The sequence below is a fragment of the Echinops telfairi genome, unplaced genomic scaffold (assembly GCF_000313985.2).
Source record: "Echinops telfairi isolate 266 unplaced genomic scaffold, ASM31398v2 ScPeMD7_7467;HRSCAF=8505_0, whole genome shotgun sequence".
Lineage (NCBI taxonomy): Eukaryota > Metazoa > Chordata > Mammalia > Afrosoricida > Tenrecidae > Echinops > Echinops telfairi.
The window spans coordinates 10,689,877-10,705,795 of NW_022111367.1; the positions used below are offsets into that span (position 1 = coordinate 10,689,877).

Genomic DNA, 15,919 nt, shown 5'->3' on the forward strand with positions numbered 1-15,919 from the left:
ATGTGACCTCCTCCCTGGGGGATGGACAACAGAAAAGTGGATGAAGGGAGATGTCGGACAGGGCCCGATATGACAAAATAATAATTTATAAATTATCAAGTGTTCATGGGGGGGGAGGGGGAAAATGAGGACCTGATGCCAGGTGCACTTAAGTGGAGAGCAAATGTTTTGAGAATGATGAGGGCAATGAATGTACAAATGTGCTTTACACAATTGATGTATGTATGGAAAGGGGGAACTGATTACAAGGATCTACATATAACTTCCTCCCTGGGGGACAGACAACAGAAAAGTGGGTGAAGGGAGATGTCGGACAGGGCATGCTATGACAAAATAATAACATATATTATCAAAGGTTCATGAGGGAGGTGGGAGCGGGGAGGGAGGGGAAAAATGAGGAGCTGATGCCAGGGGCTTAGGTGGAGAGAAAATGCTTTGAGAATGATGAGGGCAATGAATGTACAAATGTGCTTTACACAATTGATATATGTATGGATTGTGATAAGAGTTGTATGAGCCCCTAATAAAACAATTAAAAATTATTTTTGAATTTGGGATCTTTTCCCCCTTGGAACATTAGTGGGGATATCAAACGGTAAATCCAATTTAGAAAATAGGTACCTTGGTTTTTTTTTCCTCCTTGAACCATTTTTTGTGTGAGTGAGATCACTTTTGTATTCAACAACTTAAACGACTTGCCGAGCCTCCCAGTAGCTTGCCCTATCCCTTTGCCTCTGCTTTTGTTCTCTTCTGCCTCTTACAGGCTCTTGTCTCCCCTCACACCCATTGGCAACCGTCTCCCCCCTAGCCAATTGCTTCCCTTTCCTCCCCGTGTCCTCCGACCCTTGGTGACCACCAAAATCTGTTTCTTTTGGTATGAAAATCTATTTTGTGATTTTTTTTCTTTCAAAACAATGGCCTCCTATAGTATTTGTCCTGTTGTGATTGCCTGACTTGGCTCGGCATAATGTTCTCCACCTCTATCCGCATCAGTTTCCTCCTTCTTCTTTGCCGGTGCAGAGGACACCCATGTGTGCACATACCAGTCTATGTACCTTTCTTCCACACGTGACCATTTATGCTGCTTCTAGCTGTGCAAAGTTGTCCATTGGGCTGTGATGCTGAACACGAGTGGGCATATGTTCGCTCACGCTCTGTTCTCTATTTCCTTAGGCCAGTTGTTCTCAACCTTCCTCATGCCGCGACCCTCCTCATGTGGTGGTGACCCCCAACCATAACATTATTTTCTTTGCTCCTTCATCACTGTCATTTTGCTACTGTTATGAATTGGGCAACCCCGTGAAAGGGTCGTTTGACCCCCAGGTTGAGAACCACTGCCTTAGGTTATCTAGTGAGTAGAGGGGCTGCTGGGTGAGATAGTTTATTGTGCCAGCCTGACCAATAAACACAAGTAGGATTAACTGAAGGGCGGAGAGATAATGGCTTGGTGAGCCTCCCCTTTCTTGTCTCTTGCTCTTTGATCATCAGACCAGTGTGCGGCTGCTTGTTCTGTGCCTCAATTTATAGGCTTGTTCTGTGCCTCAATGTATAGGCTACACTACCTGTAGGATGCCTAGCCTGTGGACTGTGTCGCTGTAAGTTGAGGTCCCTTTAAGACATCTCTGGAGCTGGGGACTGGCAGTTGGGACTGGTGGTTAGTTGACAGTTGGTGATCTGCCTTGTGATTGGCTGTTGTGCTGAGATAGCCTCGCTCTGTCTATAAATAGAGGGAGATCTGGCAGCAGACTAGATTTGAAGGACTGCTAGTCTCTCACAACTCTCTCTCATGGGAGTTAGTTGCACTGAGCCATTTGTAGTGCTTTATAATTTAACTGTTCATTTCTTGTATTGTATATTTATCTGTATATGATTTAACAGTTCATTTCTTGTTATATATCTAATTATCTTTATAAATAAATATATTTAATTATCAGCAATTTGGTTTTATCTCTCTAGAGAACCCTGTCTGACACACTGGGTCATGTGGCATTTCTGTGACCCAGTTCTTAAAGGAAGCAAATTAGCCCCCTTCTTAAAGAGTGAAATAGACACTTATCATACATGTTAGCCATCCCACTCCGACATATGTTGCCTAAAAAGATGAAAACCTTGTTCATACAAAAACCTGAATATAATATTTATGGAAGTTCTATCATTCATAATCACCCCAAAACTATAAACAAAGATGTAATTTCATGGTGCATTTATATATAAACGGTGGTATGCCCATAGAAAGGAGTACGGCTCCCAATGAGAAAGGAACAAGTTATTAATAAACCCATAAATGAATGCCATAGCCATTATCTGAGGGGAAGAAGCCGAGGTCATATACTGTATAACTCCACTCAGATGACATTCTGAAAAAGGCAAATTGTCTAAGGCTAGAGGCAGATCAGTGGTCAAGAGCCGGAGCTAAGGGAGAGGCTTGACTACAAAAATGAAGACTTGACAGGGCTTTGGGTTTGCCCCTTCCGTTCACCCTGTCTAGACAGACCCTGAGACTGCAGAGATGGCACCGACGGGCAGCGCCTGGGTCACACTGTAAAGCCTGGGCGGTGTCACCTGTAGAGGGACTGCTCTGAGAGCTTGTAGCTTCCTACCCATCTCTGTATATATAGCACCCACTGAGTCTCCAGTTAGCCCCAACTGTGCATTCCCAGCACCCACTCTGCAGGCCTCATTCCTTTTACCTACTCAATCTGTTTTATTTCAGGGTACAAAAGATACCCCAATCTCAAATATAATTTAAGGGGACCATTTTTTAAGTCTTAGCTGGGAGCCCTGGTGGCAAAGTGGCTACAAGGTGGATGGCCAATGGTGAGGTGAGCAACAGAAAACCACCAGCCCCTCCCGGGACAAGAGGAGGCTTTCTGCTCCCGGAAACCCTCCAGGACAGCTCTCATCTGCCGTACAGGGAGGGTATCATGAGTCAGAATGCACTGGATAGTAGTGAGTTTTGAGTTTTTAACAGGACGGCAACACCAGGACACACACACATCACTCAATGAGGGAGACATTAACACAAGGTCAGAATGGCATCACAGGATTCACAGGCAGGACACTAGATAAAGAAGCGGTGAGACAAAGGAAACTATTACAAATTCATGACTGGTGGCAGTCCATACAGCACAGATACAGGTAAGGTTATAGAACATGGTCATGATAGGGACGTGAACATTATGTCAGATACAAGAGGGCCTTTAGACCAAGATAGTCAGGTGTGACTGATAGACAGGGTGTGACCGCGACTCATGACAGTGGGATATCGCCCCCCACCCCCCAGCCGCCAACTCCCCCGCCCCCGAAGTCAATCAAGGACAAGCCCAGGGAAGCCCCTAAGACACTGCCCCTTCCTGGACTAGCTGGAGAGGGCTGGAGGTAAACCTACTTCCAAAGCCTTCTGCCTGAAGGCAAGACTATCTACATCCTTGGCTAATGATCCGAAGGAATTCCATGAAGGCTTAACCTGTGTGAGGACTCAGCATAATGGAGTTGGGGGCTTCACTGTCATCCATAGCTTCCTGCAAATGGGGTGCTGGCTTTTTAACTGGCATTCAGCTTCTGATTTCCTTAATTCTCCAAACTCTCAAGCTGACGTCACCCCCTTTCCGCCGTGTCCCAGCAAAAGGTTTTACTACCACTGCAATTTCCACTTCCATCCAATCGACTCCTGATTTTTCTAACCCAACCATTATGTGCCAAACACAAAGGTTTCTGGTGTAGAAGAAAGGGGATACAGATGCATGATAAAATAAACCAAACCAAATCTGATGCAGTAACCTGAGAGGACAGGGTAGAACTGCCCCTGTGAGTTTCAAAGTAAGGGAAACCCTAATGGGGAATTTTTTAACTGTCGGAAAAGAAACCGGGTACACTGCCTCACCCATGTACTTCCTCATGCCTGAAATGCACCCATCCCCGGATGCCTGCCGCCTCCCCTTTACTCAGGATCAGTCTGTACTAGACACCCCGCCCACTCTGCTTCTATGACTTGGTGGAGATCAAGCTATACCCATCCTCCATGCAGGGCCCCGATCGCCCACAACTCTAGTTCCTCTGGGTCTCTGGATAAGAAATATCTCCTCTTTCCGGTTCTCCAAGAGTAACGGCTGGTCATGCCTGAGTCAGGATTTTGCTGTTACACAGGCAGTGTAACTCTTTATGGGAGTAGAAAGCCCATCTTTCTCCCAAAGTACTGGCTTTCTCCCAAAGCACTGGCTGGTGCTTTCGAACTGCAGACCTTGTGGTTAGCAACCCAATACCACTATGCCACCAGGTCTCCTTAAATGCACGATAGAAGTTAAACAAAACTCCTGTAGTCTTAGGTTTGAATTGGACACTTATCAGTATGAACCTATAAGGTACTATATCTTAGGTTTTAACTTTAAAAACACACACACACACACACACACACACACACACACACACACACACAATTTACACCTCCAAGACAAGATCAGTTCAGTGAAGAGGCTTAGAAACAGAACTGATCCAGGGGCAAGGCGTATATTCCTAGGACCTGAATGGTCTCAAACAGAACAACAAGTGTGAGGATTGACTGAATACACTCTTTATATTAATACTAGCTCATTAATAAAAACAAAGAAACCCCACTCTGAGGGCGACTGCAACTATCCACTCAAAATACACTGCCATCGAATGGACTCTAACTCATAGCGACCCCGAAGGACACCGCAGCACTGCCCTCTCGGCTTTCTGAGGCTGTTGCATTGGGCTACTAGCAGTTCGAAACCACCAGCTGCTCCTCGGGAGAAAGACGAGGCTCTGGGCTCCTGTATAAAGCAAGTCTCGGAAACTCGCAGGGGCAGTCCTACCCCGTCCTAGAGCATCACTAGGAGTCAGCGTCGACTCACGGCAGTGTGTTTGTGTTGGGGTTCCACCTTGACAGGGCAGATGGCTTCGTGTGACTTCCTTGGAGCTGCTGGTCTATTTGAAAGATCATCGACATGTTGGTGAGCAGGTGAGTGCCTACCCTCTGTGTCACTAAGGCTCCTCATCACAGGGTGGGGATTTACAGCACATTTGGAGGAACACAACTCAGTCCACGCGACCCACACAGACACTAAACCCTGGCAGGAGCTAACCTCAAGGACCATTTGTTTTACTTAAATGTTATGCAAAAAGGGCAGGAACAACATTTGCTCTCGCCTTTCTTCTTGGGGTGCACTATTTACTCTGGCATAACTCAAAATAACAGAGAAGGATGGAAAAGATGCAGATGCTTTGTTGAGTAAGACTGGGATGACAGAGTTGACTTTGAAAATGCTCATTCTGTAAAGTGATACGAAAACCTGAGTGTCCACAGAGAACTCCTAGCTGGAGTTCAACCTGCCCCTGCCTTCTACTCTAATCTCAAGCACTGCCGGGGAGGCACCTCTAGGGGCCTACGTTTGTTATAAGATGTCGTTGTTGTACAGATTCTGTAAAGGACACATAATGCAAACACCTGATCCTGCCACCCCTAAACTGAAACCAAAGGGGCATTGGTGGCCCCAGTGGCTGATAAGTGTTGGGCTGTTAACTGCAACATCAGCAGTTCAAGTGTACCGGATATTCCCCAGGAGAAAGCCAAGGCGGCCTGCTCCTACAAAGGTTCATTGCTTCAGAAACTCTGGGGAGCAATTCTCCAGGGACTATAGTGCTACTCTGCAATGGAATCCATTCAACAGCACTGGGGTTGGGGGGCTAGAACTTGGCCCACTGTACTTGGAACGTTTGTTCCATTTGCTGAAGAGTTTGCCAATAAGCCCAGATGTAACGTGACCAAAGGGGGTGAGAATGGAGGGGGAGGAGGTACAATGTCAATAACCTTAGTACACAAGTACTCCCTCAACACAAGAATACTTTCTTCTAGTAAATCGGCATTCTATGATGCTCACCTTCCCGACACAACGCTGAAGACAAAGCGGGTGAATAATCAAATGTGGTGAAGAAAGCTGATGGTGCCCGGCTATCAAAAGATATAGCGTCTGGGGTCTTAAAAGCTTGAAGGTAATCAAGCGGCCATCAAGCTCAGAAGCAACAAAGCCCACATGGAACAACATATCAACCTGTGTGATCACGAGGTGTCGAAGGGATCAGGTATAAGGCATCATCAGAACAAAAAAATCTTACCATAGTGAATGATGGGGGGAGTGCGGAGTGGAGATCCAAAGCCCATTAGTAGGCCACTGGAGATCCCCTTGCAGAGGGGTCTCGGGGAGGAGATGAGCCAGTCAGGGTGCGATGTAACAATGATGAGAAATACAACTTTCCTCTAGTTCCTAAAGGTTTCCTCCCCGCTCCCACTACCATGACTCGAATTCTATCTTGCAAGACTGGCTAGACCAGAGGAGGTACACTGGTACAGATAGGAACTGAAAATACAGGGAATCCAGGACGGATGAGTCCTATTGGACCAGTGGTGTGAGTGGCAAAACAGGGAGGGTAAAGGGAGAATGGGTAGGAAAGAGGGAACCGATTACATGGAACTGTGTGTGACCTCCTCCCTGGGGGACAGACAACCGAAAAGTGGATGAAGGGAGACGTCGGACAGGGCAAGATATGACAAAATACCCATTTATAAACTATCAAGGGCTCATGCGGGAGGCGGGAGCGGGGAGGGAGGGGAAAAATGAGGACCTAATGTCGGGGGTTTAAATGGAGAGAAAATGATTTGAGAAACGATGTACAACTGCGCTTTACACAACTGGTGTGTGTATGGATTGGGATAACAGTTGTATGAGCCCCTAATAAAATGTTAAAAAAGAGAAGAAGAAAAAATTGAATGAGGTAAATGTAAAATAAATAAATAAATAAATAAAATAACCTTAGTAGGAAGCAGCAGGTAACCTAGCTTCTGGAAATTTCCCTTAGGCCATTTATTCATGCAGTTTCACAGCCCTCCTTAAGGACAGGGTGCACCTGGCATATCTGTAAGCAGAAACCTGACTTCTACTGTCAAATAGCTTGTTGCTCACCATTCTTCACGTAATCTTCAAGTTAACAGTCCTAAGTACTCCCATGAAGACCATAGACAAGCTGTTCTTTACTCACTTAAAAGAGAAGAGACTAATTTCCCCTCCTACGTTTGTATTGGGCTTCTATAATCTGCACTTAACTTTACAGACAACCCAAACAAGAGTAAAATAATAATTTGGAGCAGGCAGTTGTGATTATTCTAAAAAAGAATGGCCCAAAGAAGGCTTTTCAAATTGCATTTACTGCTCATAAATTAGTAAAACTGTCATGAAATGCAGGAGTATTAATAATTCTCATTAATTTATCCCCTGTGTACTCGTAAGTACAGATGACAACAGCAGGGAGAAATCATTAACACTCCTCTTAAAAGCAGATGTAGCAATCTGAACAAATGAGTAAAAGTACAGCATAAGTCTCTCTAATTTATTCTCCCTGCTTCTAATTTACTCTGACATAATATCAAAATTTTCTTCATTTTATATCTCATCATTTATTGGTCTTTTCATTACCAAATTTTCTTAAGAACTGTCCCAATTCACCAAAAATTTAGCAATTGAGTACAGCTCAGAAGGTACTGACCAACCAATCAACCTACACAGCCACAGCCACTGAGTCATGGTGATCTTACATAGACTTTCTTAAGCTGTAAATCTCTATGTGTGATAGTTAAGGTTTATTGTGCCAACCTGGTCAATGAACACATGTAGGATTAATTGAAGGGTGGAGAGATAAATGGCTTGGCGAGCCTCGCCTTTCAAATTCTCGGGTCTCTTGCTTTGTGATGGTCAGACCAGGTAGCAGCTACCTTAGCTGGTTCCCTGTTTCAGCTGGCAAGGCTCACTTCCTGTAAGACATACCCAAGGAGAAGCCACATGGACTTACCCCGATGCAGCCCTGGGTGCTGGAGCAGCTGTGTGGAGACCAGACCCCTGCCAGCGCTGAGATGCTTCCAGGCTCACTGATTCGGCTTTCCTCCTGCAGTCGGTGTCATTGCATGTGTTTTGTGACAGTGAGGAGGACTTTGTAGATCGGTGTTGGACATATGGGCTTGGACAGCCCTGGGTTGGGTGGCTTCCTTAATGTACACTTGTTCGTCATATGAAACTCTCTTATACATATATGAGTTTCTGTGGATTTGTTTTCTCTAGTCTTCCTAGACTAACTCACTATGGCAGCAGACAGCCTTATCTTTCTTCTAAGGAGCAGCTGGTGGGGTTAAACCACCAACATTGTAGTTCCTAGCTAAGCTAACCCCCATTACCATCAGGGCTCCAATGGGGGAAATACAAATGAGCAAGATTTTGCTCTTTTCTAAAGTTTAGGATCTGGCGGCATCTAAAGCTAGTATGGAAGAGTAACGACCTATGGAAAAGTAGCAGACAGGTTTTTAAGGTTAAATAGCAGGACCAGAACGAAAGTGGCAGGTGTGGGCCCAGTTTGGGAGGAGGGGGCCATAGAGGAATCAAAGAGGTTCAAGAGGATTTCAGTCGAGCTCTGAAAAAGGAATAGCCTTCCAGTATGTGGTGCCAAAGGCACTTACTTGTCACTTGGAAGTGACAAGCCTATCAACCTGCCTCCGAGCGCCAGTGCAGTTGGGCACTCCCTGGGAATGACGAGTGCCCAGACTGCTCCTTGTAATCGAGGCTAGCAAGACTTGGTCTCACACACTTTGGACGTGTTCTCAGGAGGGCGCAGTCTCTGGAGAAGGATGTTATGCTTGGTAGGGTGGAGGGTCAACCCAAAAGAGGAAGGTCCTCAACAAGAGGATTGACACAATGGCTGCAACAATGGGCTCACACGTCACAACAATGTGAGGAGAATGTCGGACTGGGCAGTGCGTGGTTCTGTGGGACATCGAGTTGCCCTGAGCTGGACCCAACCTGCTGGTCCCTAACAAGAGCAAGAGAATGAGGAGGTGCGGCTGCCGTGGGAAGCTGCTCGGGCCCTGTGGGGGATGTGGCATGACAAGGAAAGGTAGACTGAAAAATTCCAGGCCACAAAGGTGTCCACATCCTAAAAATACAAACTGGAATTTGGTGACATAATTTAATTAAAGATCTCCAGATGGGGAAATTACATTGGCTTAACCCGTTGGGCTCACTAGAAGCCTAAACGCCCTTGTCAAATGGAGGGTGAAGGCAAGGAGCACAGGAAAAGAGAGTCAACATCATCAGAGAGATGCACACGGCACTGCTTCATCGGCCACGAGCCAGGAACCCAGCTCTGCGTTGTCACACATGGACGGTGCTCATGTCAGATGTTGGGAGACGGGGGACAGAGCATCCCAGGTCTCCGTGCACCAGCTTTGCAACTCCCCCCACTGTAAATCTCAAATTATTCAAAAATAACCATTAATTTCATAAAAAAATACTAAGATTCACATAAAAACCACAACCATCTCAGCCCCATTCAAATGGCAATGATCAAAAACACAGAAAAAAAAAAGTATTGGAGGTTGTGGAGAAACTGGAACCTTCATCCACTGCTGGTGGGAACGTAAACCCTTCATCGCCCGCTGTGGAAAATGTAGTGTAAATGAAGAGGAGCAAATGAGGTGCCCAAGTAAATAATTTGCTCACACTCCAACACACAGAGACTTGCATGCTAGGTTGGTTAAAAAAAAATCCACATATAATGCACATCGTATATGCATAAAAATGTATCCAATGACATTGATTTTTAACCGTGGAAGTTGTGCTGGAGAATGTTTAGCTGTGTGTCTTTTCTCCACAGTAAATCATCAACCACGACCAAGAAAGGGAGAAGCATCATACTCACAGAAAGTGATATGAAGGTGGAAGCAAAGGAGAGAGCGTTTGAGACTTCATGAACATTACACTGCTGTCTGAAAGATGGAAGTAGGGGTTATGGTTAAAGCTGGAAAATACAAGCAACAAACTGCCGTATATACTTGTGTATAAGCTGAGTTTTTCAGTACATTGTTTTAAATTTAACCATTTTATTGGGGGCTGATACAACTCATCACAACCAATACATACACCCATTGTGTCAAGCACATTTGTACGTTTGTTGTCATCATTTTCAAAACATTTTCTTACTACTTGAGCCCTTGGTATCAGCTTCTCAATTTTTCCCTCCCTACCCTTGATAATTTGTAAATTATTATTATTTTTCATGTCTTGCACTGTCCGATGTCTCCCTTTACCCCCTTATCTGTTGTCCATCCCCCTGGGAGGGGGTTATAGATAGGTCATTGTTATCGGTTCCCCCTTTATCCTCCCACCTTCCCCTTACCCTCCTGGTATGTCTACTCTCAATATTGGTCCTGAGGTGTTTATCTGTCCTGTGTTCCCTGTGTTTCCAGCTCTTATCTGTATTAATTTACATGCTCGGGTCTAGCCAGATTTGTAAGGTAGAATTAGGGTCATGATAGGGGTGGGGAGGAAAAGTATTAAAGAACCAGAGGAAAGCTATATGTTTCATCAGTACTATACTGCACCTTGACTGGCCCGTCTTCTCCCCATGACCCTTCTGTAAGGGAATGTCCAATTGCCTACAGATTGGCTTTGGGATTTCACTCCACACTCCCCGCCAACAATCCCTCCCACCCCCCAAATTCACATTGACATGATTTTTTGCTCTGGGTCTTTGATGCCTGATACCTGATCCCACAGACACCTCATGATCACACAGGCTGGTGTGCTTCTTCCATGTGGGCTTTGTTGCTTCTCAGCTAGATAGCCACTTGCTTATCTTCAAGCCTGTAAAACCCTAGATGCTATCTCTTCTGATAGCCGGGCACCATCAGCTTTCTTCACCACATTTGCTTATGTACACATTTGTCTTCAGCAATCATGTCAGGAAGGTGAGCATCTCAGAATGCCAGATTATCATAACAAAGTGTTACGGGAGAACTTGAGTAGAGGCTCAGCACATTTTTAATGCAGTTTTTGTGGTAAAATTAGGTGCCTCGGCTGATATTCGGGTCAGTTTATACTTGAGTATATATGGTAAGTAAAGTAAGATTGGATAGTAACTCAAAGGACAAAGCAAATCTCCATGAAATCACGATAGAGGAGTCAAGTGCACGCCTGTTGACTGGAAGGTGACTGTTGGAGCCCGCCAATATTTCATGGGAGGAAGATGCAGCAGTGTGTTTCTGTGCAGATGTAAAGTCTTGGAAACCCTATGGGGCATCAACTTGATGAAAATGAGTTATGGAAGTTCATAATGATATAAAGCAATGATTAAATAGGTGAACAAATGAATAGACAAATTAGGCTAGTGTTTTTGACCACTGAGTTTTTTGGCATCAGAGAAAGAAGGGATGCATATCAGATCTACCAGTTTGGTGGGCTTTTTTCAAGTACAGTAAAAACCTTCTGGTAAGAAAGTGTTTTATTTGGAACAATGTTTTTTGCCATTGTCTGCTCAAAGGCTTTAAAACAACCACCAATCCAGTAGCAACAAACAACCAAGAGGATCCATCTTATAGTCTCTACATATCGTTTTCCACTTTAAAACAAAGGAACAAGAGAATTCCTTGGGAAAATAGCTGATTCCAAGTTTGAAGTAATAAATCTCACCAGACTTTCTCTTGGGATAAATGATAGTCAATATGACCGGAAGGCTCTTTCTGCCCTACTCTTTTCCCAGCTCCATCTCCTCTCTGCCAGTGCTCTGGCCACAGCAGGCTTCCTCAGCTCTTTAAATCGGGGATAGGTAAAGGCCTCCCAGAGATGCCCAAGCCCCAATCTCCACAACCCGTGAAGAGGACCTTCAGTGGCAAAAGGGATTCTGCAGAGATGATGAACATTAGGATTTTGAGATGTGGAAATTATTGTTGTGTATTACAGGCCCAGTCCTTTAAAAATGAAGACGCTTTCCTGACTGGGTTCAGAGAAAGAGACATGACCACGGGAGAAAGGCTTGGGAGACACGAGGTGGTGATATTTAAAGATAGAGAAAGTGGCCATGAGCCAAGGTCTGTGGGTGGTCTCTGGAGGTTGGGAAAGACCAAGGAAACCTACTTTAGAGCCTCAAGAAAGGACAACTTTGCTGATGCCTTGATTTTTAGCCCAGTGAGAGCCACGTAAGACTTGATTTTCACAACTCTGAGATGATAAATGCGTGCTGTTTCAAGCCACCAAGCTTGTAACAATTGGTTTCAACCATCATAGAAAACAAATACAAAATTGGATGTTTCGTATAATTACGAGGGCTTTGCCTGTGCTTTTGTTCCGCCTGTACCACCCTTTAACCCCTTGTCGTTTACCAACTCTCCTTTGGTTAAAGAAACGTACTCTTCCATATCCCACCTCTCCGTTCAAAAGTCTTTCCCGCATCATGATAAGGCCCTGTCTCCTAATGCCCATCCTGTGCTCTTTCAGCTCTATCCAGATTATCCCGGAGGGGAGAATCGAAACAAGGCAACCACCACCACAAAATGAGTTTCTATAACTCTGTGAGCTGATCTCTGCGCCTTGAACGTAACTGGCCCCGGCGGTGCCTTCAGAAGCTGGTTTTGATAGGGCTGTTGGTGGAGCCGTGGGTTATGACCTTATGCAAGTCAGCTAGCTGACCAGCTAGCTGCTCCGCGGCCGAGAGACGAGGCTTTCTACTCCCATGAAGAGTTACAATTTCCAGTTCATCTCCCCTCTGATGCATGCCAGACCTGACTTGGCCTTCAACATTTTCTGTATTTTTGGTTTTGTTAGTTTATCTTAGTGTGTATCTCAGAGATGTTATGTCATTGGGGGTCACCCTCTTGAAGCTGGGTTACATGCTTTTCTGGTTTTTGGTCTATGAAACCTAGGAGATGAACCTACAGGGACAGCAATTAGAATAAGGATTTTGGGGTGGGGGTGTGGAGAGGGTTGGGTATGGTGGGGCGGAGGGGTAAAAGGAAGGCAATGTCAAGGAGTCCAGGAAGAAAAAGAATGTATGGGAACTGATTGTGATAACAATTGTACAGCTCTGCTTGATATAATTGAACTCTGGAATGATATATGTATTAACTCCCAATTAACAATAAATTCCAAACAAACAAACAAAAAGAGTTAGAGTTTCAGAAACCCACAGGGGCAGTACTACCCTGTTCCCAGGGTCACGATGCGTCAGAATCGGTTCGCTGGCAGTGAGTGAGTGAGTGCGTGGGTGTGGGAGGACTCTGAACCAAGCCTATGATTGAGTGTGTGTCTGTAAGTCATCCGTGATCACGGAGAGGTCTGTTTGCAGTAAACCTGTGCATGTACAGACCGGACGCCTCATAGCAATGCTCGCTTACTTAACTCTGCCTGTAATTACACTAGCCTCTTGCATAGAACCAAGCCGAGAGTAGCTTAGTACACTCTGCTTAATGGAACTATTCTTAAATGACCACAAAGACTTCTAAGAATGACTATTGGTCAGTGTGCTTCCTCCGATGCGCTAGAACAGGGTGGGGAAACTTTTTTTCTGTCAGGGACCATTTGGATCTTTATCATTTGCAGGCGATACCAAATTCTCAACTTAAAATGTAGCTTTCTATGTTTGGGCAAACATTCAATGACTTCAGATGAGGCTTTCTACTCCCATAAAGAGAGCCTCAGAAATGCACAGAGGCAGTTCCACCTGTCACACAGGGTTGCTAGGAGTCGGCACTGGGTCGACAACAGCGAGTTTGGCTTTCGGAAGGTGACGGCTGGAACAGCTTGTCTTCGATGAGGCGTGAGATATTAGCTCGTGTTGGAGATTTGGAGGGCCTTCTACACGACCTCAGGGCCGGATGTCCCCCACCCTGTTCTGAATTTAAGTGTAACAAAATCTTTTAGAACAGAGAAAAAACTGATTCTCACCAGTAAGCTTGCTTCTTCAAAGATGCTGAAACCCAGGATCAGGGTGTTTAAGAGTTTTAGACGCTGTTGGCTTGAGACTCCTTCCAAGACACCCAGGACAAGTACTAGTGTCTCATAGGCTGACTACAAAACACCTGCTGCCACCAAAGATCCCACACTTGGTCGTCTTGGGGGTTGAGACGAAGAAGAAGCTGAGCAAAAGAAACATTTTGCAGAAGAGTGGTTTAAAAAGAGAAACAAGTTCCCCACGCCATCTTGGAGGCTCTATCAGACCTGGAGCATGGGTCAGAGAAGGAAGGTGTGGCCAGTGCAGAAGTGTGGCCCAGAGGTCAAAATGTCATTAAGAGAAATCTCCGAGGACCCAGCAGAGGGGCTCAAAGTTCTCACAGCTATACCCTCTCCTAGGAGGGCGTTAAGTCAAAAGAGGAAGAAAAAACACACTCTCAGCCAACAGCCAAAGCCTACCTTAGGACTTCCACTTCCTAGACGAGTATGTCCCAAGTCTTTTAAAGTCAGATGAATTAATACTAATTTTTTTTCCGAACCATATTTGAAATATTACCAGAAAGGAAGAAGCCTTTAGATCAACTTTCAGTTTTACAGACATTATTAAGAATGATGAGGGCAATGAAAGTACAAATGCGCTTTACACAATTGATGTGTGTATGGATTGTGATAAGAGTTGTATGAGCCCCTAATAAAATGATTTTAAAAATTCAAAAAAAGAAATTAAAAAAAGACTTCACCATAAAAATATTAATATACGTATATTCCCGATGTGTATTATAATCCACATTTATATATGTATACACACATATATACATATATATTTGTTGTTGTAAGTCTGCTCCAAGCCACAGTGACCCTGTGCACAACAGCACGACACACTGCATGCTCCTGCACCACCCTCACGATTGCTCCTATCCCTGCGTCCACTGATGCAGTACCTACATCAATCTGTCTCGTGGAGACCTTTCCTTTTTTTTGCTGCTCCTTTACTTTACAGACATGATCTCCTTCTCCAGGGACTGGTCTCTCCTAACAACATGTCCAAAGCATGTAAGATGAAGTCTTGTCATCCCTGCCTATAATGAGCACTCTGGCTGTACTTCTTCCAGGACAGATCGGTTTGTGTTTTTAGCAGTCCATGGGTGTTCAATATGCTTCTCCAGCTCCACACGTGAAATGTATTAAATCTCCTGGGGTCTTTTCCTCATTCAATATATTTTAGTGACAATAAAAATACTCACAATAACACATAATATATATTATGTACATTATATATGATGTATTATTATTTTTCAAATAATTTTATTGGGGGCTCATACAATTCTTGTCACAATCCACCCACCCATCCATTGTGTCAAGCACATTTGTAACTTTGTTGCCATCATCATTCTCAAAACATTTACTTTCTACTTGAGCTCTTAATATCAGTGATATTATGTATTATTATACAGGGATTATATACTGAAAGAGAACTTAGGTGTATACCCTAAAGAAATAAGAGCTGGTTAAAGCACACTGTACCAAAAGTCAAATAAATTACAGGCAACTGATAGTCACATCAGTGAGTCATTGACATAAGACCATAAGGAATGAGCCAACTACGTCATACAAATCCATCCCACCCATAGATTTCAAAAACAAAACAAACAACATGAAAATAAAATTTGATTAGAACACAGCCATGCTCACTCACTCACCTATCGATGGCCACTTTGCACAACAGACGGGTTGAATCTTTGTTATTTCAAACCTAAAACAAAAACCACACAGAAAATCACCAATGCTGAAGAGAGTGTGGGGAGGTCAGGACCCTCAAACACTGCTGCTTGGACTATGGAAAGCAGTATGGTGCTACCTGAAACAACTGGGAATAGAAATCTGGAGTTTAGGTCTATCCCCTAAAGATATAAGAGCCCTAACGGGTACAGATGTGCACACACCCACGCTCAGTGCAGCACTGTTCACAACGGCACGGAGGTGGAAACAACGTCAATGCCCAACAGCTGAAGAAAGGATAAAGAAACTTTGGTAGGATCACACTTGGGATGCTATGCATTGCTAAAGAATAATGTTGAAACTTTGAAGCATCTCATGGCATAGATGGACTGCGGGAACATTATGCTGAATGAAAT

At 44.5% G+C, this 15,919-nt stretch overlaps 1 protein-coding gene across 6 annotated transcripts in view; it reads right to left on the minus strand.

Moving 5' to 3' along the window:
• The window catches only part of GGACT (gamma-glutamylamine cyclotransferase), a 55,661-nt gene extending 40,122 nt beyond the window's left edge, over positions 1–15,539 (minus strand). The window contains exons 1-3 of one of the 6 annotated variants that reach the window (XM_045283781.1): positions 15,485–15,518; positions 13,779–13,969; positions 9,760–9,826 (exon numbers count right to left, since the gene is read on the minus strand). The gene's annotated coding sequence lies outside the window, so the exon portion shown is untranslated. Of the gene's footprint in view, positions 1–9,759; positions 9,827–13,778; positions 13,970–15,484 lie in introns of all 6 variants that reach the window. The other 5 variants (XM_045283780.1, XM_045283782.1, XM_045283779.1 and 2 more) reach the window with 5 other exon arrangements.
• Between the last annotated feature and the right edge of the window lie 380 nt (positions 15,540–15,919).